Source organism: Ailuropoda melanoleuca, chromosome 13 (genome assembly GCF_002007445.2).
Source record: "Ailuropoda melanoleuca isolate Jingjing chromosome 13, ASM200744v2, whole genome shotgun sequence".
Lineage (NCBI taxonomy): Eukaryota > Metazoa > Chordata > Mammalia > Carnivora > Ursidae > Ailuropoda > Ailuropoda melanoleuca.
This window is the reverse complement of record NC_048230.1, coordinates 14,649,026-14,658,048: the sequence shown is the minus strand read 5'-3', so window position 1 is coordinate 14,658,048 and position 9,023 is coordinate 14,649,026.

The window sequence follows — 9,023 nt, the reverse complement described above, 5'->3', positions numbered from 1 at the left end:
CTCTCTCGCTGGCTGTCTCTATCTCTGTCAAATAAATAAATAAAATCTTTAAAAAAAAAAAAAAGAACAGTGCCTGGCATTTGGTGGGTGCTCAGTAAATATTTGTGGAGAGGGTAAGGGGTCTGAGAACAGGTCTGGAGGTGGGGAAGGCTCTAACGTAGCTCCCTGCAGAGGTTTTGGCTCAGAGAAGTGCTGTGGTCCCAGCTCTCTACCGGTGGGGGGCTAGGAAGACCCTGGCAGGAGGTTGCTGGGCCAGAGCTCCCAGGTGGAGCTCTCTCAGCCTCCTTTCTCCCAGAAGAGCCCCAGCCCCCAAGCAAGCAGTGCCCGAAGTATGTTCTCAGTTCTCCTCCTGCAGCCCTTGACCCCACACTTGGAGCCAGGAGCCAGGTCTGCGTTGAGACCAAGGCCCATTCCTGAGTTTCATTATCCATCACCAGGGAGATGAAGCCGCAAGGCTCCAGGTGGGGGTGGGGTAGGTCTTGCCCCACGGCTGGTGTCCAGAGGCATGGTGATGGCAGGCACTCTGTTGTGCTCCCTGAGCCCCCTGGTTTGGAAGGAATCTGCAGGCAGACACACAGCTTTCCCTTCGGCCCAGGCACCCTGGGTCTGCGCTCACCTCTCCTGGGAATTTGCTTGTCGTTTCCAAAGGATGCTCCCTGACTTCGGTTTTCATGCTTCCATAAACCCTTTCTTTCATCCAAACAGAGGCTCTCTGACAACCAGACTGTAAAACGTCTCAAAGGTTGAATGTGCAGTGTATCTTCCCTTTATCTCCGTTGAAACATCTACAGAGAAAATTTAGCTAAACAGCAATTGCATTGAAAGTTATTTGGGATGATTTTTGTGCCATCCCTCTGCTATAGGTGCCAACACCCTTGGAGCTCTTTACACCGGAGCCTCTCACTTCCTTTTGGCAACTGGGAGGACCCCGGACCAGGCCTGAGCTGCACACCCTTCCCTTGCCTGTACCCAGGCAGGCAGGTCTGGCCCTCTCATTGGCCCCTCTGCCTTCCACCCCACACTCTCTCCAGTACCTCTGCGCCAGTAGGAACCCCAGCCCCTCTTCTGGGGGCGGGGCGGGGGGAGGAGGCAGAGGTGGAGAGGTGGGAAGGGGTGAGAATGGCACTATTGGTATCCTTAGGGAATGTCAGTCTTGCTCCTAAAAAGGTGTGTGAAAATCAGATTCCTATTTTGAATGCCAGGAACTCGGGTTTCATTTTTTTTTCCTTTTTTTTCCAATGGATGCATTTCTGGTTTCTTCAAAGCAAAGTTTTACAGTTCAAGCATGTACACGTGCCCCTTTGGTTATCAGTTGCCCCACCTCTTCAGGCCCTCTTTTGATCTGGATCCCCTAGGGTCCTCCTACTCCAAAAATGCACCCTCCCCCCTCCCCCCACCCCACCGCACCCTCTTGCAGCCGCCACTCTGTCTCTCTGCACAAAGCTGTGGGTTTCCTTTAAAAGAACCTGCACCGCCGCAGGCACACCAGGCAGGCCTCCTCAGGAGGGGGGCAGGGCCCCAGGCCAGTCAGATGACAGATGGGAGCGTTTTCTCCCTCCCGGACGTGTTTCCTACATTCTGGGTGACCACTTCTTTGGGTTGCTTCTTTTTGAGTGTTTGGATTCAGTGAAGCAACGTTGGGTTTAGCCAAGAATGTTGGAACCATCTAAAGAGAGAGCTGGTGGGGGAGATACAGGACGTGCTGGGGAGGGGGGCGGAGAGCACTTTGAGCAAACACAACAGAGGAAAAGTTGCTTTCATAATGGACCATTTGGGATGGGAACGCACATTACAAGAGAGTGTTTTATAAAGATTCCCCTCAGAGTCACAGCCTGTTGGAGCCGTCAGGAAGCTCCGAATTCTCTCCTCTCCTCTTTCTGCGAGGAGGCCCACGCGTTCCGCCAGGGTCACAGAAATAAGTAGTGACTGCCAGAACCGTCTCCCTGGCAGCCCACTCCCAGGCTGGCATCTTTTCATGCTGGGCAGGGAAGAGGGTGCAAAGAAAGAGGTGCCTAGCCTGACACCCTGCGGCTGGCAGGCAAGGAGGCACCCTTTCGGTGTTTACAAGCTAAGGCTTCCTCTAAGTCAGAGATTCTCTGCCTCCACGGGGCATCAGAAGCATCTGGAGGGCCTTTAAAAGCTAGAGATGCGGGTCTCCCCTGATTCTCAGTGTGCAGTGAAAGCTCCCCCTTGGCCAGGCAGGAGACCCACTGCTCTGAACGGAGGCCCTGCCATGGGTGTCATGAGACATGGTCCCGAGAATGAGAGTCACTGCCGTACCATCGGGAAGGGCTTCCTTTCCACAAGGAAGCGGAGTGATGGGCTGTGACGTGCACTGCCATTTCACCTTTTAAGGCATTTTTAAAGCCTTTCAACCAGAGGTTCTTGCCCTTGGCTGTACACTGGGATCACCTGGGAAGCATGTAAAGGTCCCACTGTCTGGGCTGCAGCCCAAACCAGCTTAATTCAGATTTGTCAAGGTTCTCTGGGGGTCCAGAGAGCAACAGAGGTGAGGACCAGCGTGGGAGACAGAGCAGGGCGCGCTTGAGGGGCTGTCGCCCAGCCCCCTCTGCTGGTTCATTACGCGCCTGGGGGCATTTGAGTTTGTCCCCGCTGGGGCTGGAGGGTCGCAGGAGGAGAGGCAGCCACATGTGCAGAGGACGCTGCCGTGCACCAGTGGCTCCCAGCTCTGGCTCTCGTGAACCACATCGGGCCTTCCTGACCATCAGCAGCTGATGCCCCAGGAGAATCTTCTGTGGGGCAGACTCTGCACTAGGCCTTAAGTAGGACATGGGGCTCAGTCCCTGCCCTAGAAGAATTTGTCACCCAGCAAGAGAAGTAAGATGTGCACATAAAAATAACTGCTTCGGTGAGGCAGAAACCGGCGTGTGCCACGGAAGCAGTCAGAAGGAGGCGTGGTGTCCTAGAACTCTCACAAAAATCCAAACTGCCATTGACTTCTAATTTGCCATCGAGTTTCTCACAGCTCAGAGAAGTCCAGAAAAAGCATCTCATTCAGTCAGTGGGATGGTGACAGCTTTTACTAAGATGAGTTACAAACCCCAGAGGTATGTTCGTATGTTTGTATGAACATACCCAGAGGTATGTTCATCCCCAAGGCACCACTTTCCGGGCACAGTGACTTGGGTTTGTCGTCCTTTTACATCAGGAAGACTGGTTTATGCAAGGTCAGAGGTGGGGGACCATTAGAAGTCATCTGGCCTCACCTCCTTGCAGCAGATACGAGTTGGTTTCTTAGGGCCCAGAGAAGTGAAGCGCTGTGCCCAGTGACACAGCGAGGCCAGGGCAGCAGGGGTTGGTGGCTAGGCTTTGACCCCAAGCATGGTGATCCTCCTGTTCTCCCCTCTGAGGGGCAGAGGAGCTTCAGACTAGCAAGTCTGGGTCTTCGGGTTTGACGGCCATTAAAGAAGGCACGGCACCTGCTCGTGCCTGGAGTTCCAGCATCAGCATTATCCTTTTGTTCCAGGCACCCTCTCTTTGCATACAGGGTTTTCGAACAGAAGGAGCAGACCACATTCCTAATGCCCAAGTTCCCAGGTGGGCAGCCTAAGGCCCCAGGCCCCGAGATTTTATCAGCAAAACATTTTTCTCTTTGCTGCCTGATTTACTACTAAGAACTGGGAAGTATTAGAGAGGACGGTCATGCCAGCCGGCTTGGCCCAGCTGTTGTTAGAGCTGAACGGAATGCACACGCTAATCTTGAGCTGGGGAAACTTAGCTCCACTAAAATGACGTTAGGACGCTGGGACAACGTGAAGGATTAAAGGCCACTGTTATGGGTAAAGAATTCCAGCCCCCTGTGTGCTTATGACTATCTGACCTTGTGGGGAAAGTGGAACAGCCCTGCACGCGAGGAAGTCCCGTCCTAAAGGCAGGGCTGATGGCTGGACAGGTCTCATCAAAATGACACCTACTGTTCATTTAAGCTTACTCTCTGGCAGGAATTCATCTGAGCATTTTGTGTATATTAATCCTGCACTAATATCATCGCCTCCTTTACAGATGGGGACATGAAGGCACAGAAAGGTTAAACAACTTCCCCAAAGTCACAAAGCTAGTAAATGGCTGAGCCGGGATTTGAACCCAGGATTTGTGCTCACCTGCCTCACAAGAAACCTGATGGCTCCCTTCCGTTGGCCAGGCAGGCTGTATGAAGGAGGAACCCTCTCCCCACATTCCCAGCAGCAGAGAGGGGACGGTCATCTGTTCTGGGCAGTCTGGGTGTTAGGGCAGCCACAGGCACTCAGGGGCGGGGGCTCTGCCCTGTATCTTTGCTTGGGCCTCAGCCTCAGCAAGAAGCCTGAGACCTGTCAGACCTGCCTGATTCCCCCAAGGTCTTCTCCTGAGTACCCCAACCAGGGCAGTTCTCTCCTCGGCAGCCCAGACCCCCTCTCCCTTCAAAAATAAAATGAGAGGTTTCCCAGACAGCTAGGCCGCCATAGGGGACCGCTGGCTCCTCAGGGCCTGGGGAGAAATGCTGAGAACAGGACCACAAAGCAGGTCTGGAAGGCTTCTCCCTGCACCCCCAGCTCCTCCAGGTCCAGGGCCAGCTCAGGAACGCTCATTTCCCCCACGGTGTGGTGTGCTTGGGCCTCCTGGTGGTCGGGTGCCTCCTGCTATCCTAGAGACAGCCTCTTCTTCATCAGGACAGCTTTAGGCCAGGGTCACCATGCTTCTTTGGCCTCTGACAGCCCCTGGCTGGGGCAGCCTCTCTCTCACACACCACACACACACACACACACACACACACACACACACACACACACACCACCTTTCTTGGATCTGTGTTTGCCCAGCCCCCACAAGGCCAGCCACCAGGGGGGCCCTGGTAATAGCGTTGGGCTTATCCACTAGGTCATCTGAAGAATATTCTGCCCCCCTCCCTTCCCCCCACCACACCATTTCATGCTTCCAAGGAAACCTTCTGTTTCAAGTACGGGTGAGGAGTGCAAAAGAATAACTTGACCTTCCTTCTCTCCCCGCCCGCTTCCTTCTCCTTCAGGGTCCCCTGAGTTCTGCCGTGTGTGCCTGCAGCAGGGTTCGGGGGGGCCTGGTGTGCAGAGGTTGGGACAGGGAGAAATAACTTGACTTCTTCCTTATTCTCCTTCAGCACTTTCTACCACCACCCACATTTCCTGCTTGGAAGAAAGGGGGAAAGGACTTGGTGGGGGAGTGCCTTCGTGGGTCTCAGGTGGCAGGGGTCCGAGGCAGGGGAGAGAGTGGCCTCCTGGCACGTGTGGGGTCTTCATGGGAGCTGGGAGACCCACTGCAGCAGCCAGGGATGACCTAGTACCCTTATTTCACCTGGATCTTTCTTTTTCCCCCCTTCAACAGCCCTATTACCATATTTAAATGCAAGTATGTCTTTTTTCATTGACATTTTAAGTAGCTTAGCCTGACCTTTTTAGAGTAGATTGTTCCGTTTTGAACTTTTTTTCCTCCCCAGTAGTTCCGTGTAGCTAAGACAATAGTCTTAGAGTTTAGTGGGCTTCTAGTTCGCTGTGTTTGGGGGATGGCTCTCTTTCTTTCCTTTCTTTCCTCCCCTGGTCCCTGCCCCCCGTGGTGCATGTGTTCCCCCACTCTGTCCTGTAGCACATCCGTATTTGGGAGGCCCTATGGCTAAAGCTGAGCAGCTGTCCAGCTGCCCGTTGTTCGCTGCTGGTTTTTGGTGCATCGTTTAAAACCACAGCCTTTGGAAATGGGTCTTGAAATCAGGCCTCAAAAAGTCTGCCTGGATGGCAGACGGTGATTGTTCCGTGTGCGCGAGAGTATCTGTGTGCGTTCCCGTGCGTGACTGTGTGTGCGTTATGCTAGTAGCCAAGAGAAGCCCAGGGTAGGGGACTCGCCCACCTCTTCCTTCTCCTGGACATTCTGCAGCCACACTGGGTCACTTTGTCCCTTCTGTCAGTTGCAGTTCTGGGACAGCTTGCTGCCCAGGGTGTTATTAGACAAACACTTGATGGAGATCCCTAGGAGACCCTTCACTGCCGACTTGATCAGGATGTGGAGCTTAGACTGAAGAGCCAGATTGAAATCCCCGTAATGGGCCTCAGGAGGCTGAAACGGAGAGACAAAACCACAGGGCTCACCCCACTTTGGTCCCTGCAGCTGCCCACTCCCTCCTTCTTGGTGTACCTCATGTGTACGCAGGCAGGCGGGCCTCCCAGCACACCTCGCCCTCGGCCTGGCGCTGGGATGCCGCTAGCGCCAGGCTTTCCAGAGTCCACACCAGCAGAGCCTTAGGACAGCAGCTGGAGTTCAGCCACCTCCCGGCCCAGGGGCCTGTGCTGCCCAGAGGCTCGGGGCCACCTGCTCCGGGGACCCCTGGGCCGTGCTTGGCCCTGCCCTGGACACTCCCTGGGGGACCCTCTCGATCATGGCAAGGATAGCAGGGACCCCACCCTGCTCCCAAGAGAAGACCCTTCTCACCCTCGTAGACTATTTCGGTGTGCCTTCTAGAACTAGTTTCTGGGGTGACACGTGTAGGAATCAAACACACCTAAAGGTGCTGTGCTTGCCAGAAGCCTGCGAGCCACTGACCTGGGTCCCTCCTAAAGGCTGCCCCGGGCAGAGATCCCTTCTCACTCCTGTCCTCTGGAGGGGGGTGGAGCGCGGCCTGTGAGCCCGGGCTGTGCTGGGGGGCCCCTTCCAGGGTCCGACCCTCACTCCAGCTCCTCTTTCCCCGCCAGGCTTCCCGGCAGCAGCTTACGGACCAGTGGCGGCAGCGGCGGTGGCGGCGGCAAGAGGCTCAGGTAGGGAGGTGTGCGGGACAGGCGCTCCCAGGCATGCCCCAGTGTGCGGGGGAAGGTAAAGGCCCTGTTGGATCTGTGTGGCTGCGTCTGTCCACTACTGTCACCACAGCCCAGAGGGTGGGGATGCGGGGGGCACGGGCAAGGCCCTGCCACCCGGGGCAGCTCCCAGTGGGGGCCAGTCTCAGGACTGCAAACCAAAGGTAGACTCCTAGTCTCTCCTCGAGAAAAGAGCAGTGACCTTCTTTTTGACTTTGGACAGCCCCCTCACCTGACAGCCGGCTTCAGGGCACCTGCGGCATTTCCCACCTCAGGGAGCTTCGTGAGGCTCCTTTCCTTGGGCCTCTGACCTAGCCAGAGAAGTTCCAGGTGGTGAGAGGGAAGCTCCTGGCCTCCAGGCCCCTGCTGCACCCGGCAGGTGGCCTTGCGATTCAGCTAAAAGCCTGGTCCTGGAAGGCCGGAAGTGGGGCCAATCCCAGCCTCCATGAACTGGAGTGATTTCCTGAAGCCCCTGTTGCATCCCCGACTCTCCCCAGAGCGGAGACTGGAGAGCCGGACTCCACCTGCCAAGGGAACTGGGGTTTTCTCTCCCACAGAACTGCCCTGGTCCTTAGGTCTCCAAACCCAGACTCAGGAGGTCTAGAGCCCCTCAGGTGAGGTGGAAACGTTTTCCCAGCAGCACTGTGGGGTCAGGCTGGAGCTGGGTCTGTCCAGGATGCAGGCCCCAGAGTGGCCTTCTGTCCCTCTCCCCCAGATGTTCCCCACCTTCCTAAGCAAGCGGGGCTTCTGCTGTGCTGGGCTCCCAGGGAGGCCTCCTGGCCACCACGCCCCAGCCACTGAGACGCCCTTGCTCCTCCTAGACTCAGTAGCCACGGTTTGCAGCTCTCCCCCCACACTCCGCGGACAGGACACCGGAGCACCTCGGGAAGCAGTTAGTTTGACAGGGCTCTGAGAAGGGCAGGGGGAGGGAGGTGCTTGTGGGGTACCAGGAAATGGGGCATTCAAAGCCCAGAGGGCAAATGCCAAAAACCCAAACCCTCAGTGATGAGAGACTGGCACAGTGAGGCCCTTTAGAAACCTCAGTAAAAATCCGTTCCATGCAAACTGGCACTGCCTCGAGCTACAAAGGACCCACTCCCCGGAATCGCCCACTGGGGGTTTGTTTGGAGGGGCCGGGAACTCTCTGGGGGCTGCTGAGGGCCAGTTAGCCAGAGAGCTGTGCACCTGTGCTCAGCCTCCACCAGCCCCGGCGGGCCTCCAGCAGCCCCCACCTGCCCTCTGGCCGGTGCCCCTTGGTGCCCCTGCCCTGGGGGCGGGCGCGCCGCTGCCTGGTGTCTCCCTGTTCTGTTTGGTTTTTTAACTTGAGTGCTTTTTGGTATCGTTACAAACAAGCCTCTGTCCTACCTGTGCCTGGTGGGGGGGACGACAAAAAAGAAAACTCGAGATTTTTGAGTGTTGTTGGTTGTTTTCTCCGTTCAGTTTCTTTCTTATTATAACTTGGATTATGAAACTAAACTTTAACCCGAAATTAACCCTGCCTCTCTCCCCACCCCCATTCTCCTTGACTTCATGGCAAGTTTAAAGGGCAGCATGGGGTTCTTTGCGAGTCTGAGAGCGGTCTCCCCATGGTCTGTGCCCCCCTCCGCCACCCCCACCCTCTCACAGACCCCCAGAGCCAGGTGGGAGTCCCACCCAGCCCCCTCTAACTCCTAACCCCCAACTCCAGAGCCATCTCCAACCACACTTTTTTTTCCAGGATCAGTGGTGTTTTATTTGTAGCCATTTCCATCGGGAGCCAAGTCTCCCAGGGGCCATTCGAGGTCAGCCATGCTCATCGCTGCACTGTTAGTGAATTCTATTCAGGAGCGTGCTCCCAGACCACCTGCCCACACCAGCCTAGGTTAGTGCAAGGAGTAAATCCTCAACTCCGAGGTGCCTGGCCCCAAGGGTGCAGGCTCGGCCAGGAAGCTACAGGGCATCCCACAGTGCTGCCTGGGGCTCAGGGGCTTGGGGTGAGCCCCAGGGCAACGACTAGACTGTGCCTGCCAAAGTCAGAACACCGCCTGGGCTGGAAGACACCTTCCTCTGTGTAGACAGGGTAGCTCAGCACCTCAGCCCCATCCCCCCACTTTGGACCTGGAGCAGGGTTACAAGGTTGGGGAAGGAAGATCTCTGCCTGTCTGTCTTTTAGTGCATTTTGGCCTATAAGGATTGTCCCTTCCCTCCCTCTAGAAAATAATCTGGACTACGAGC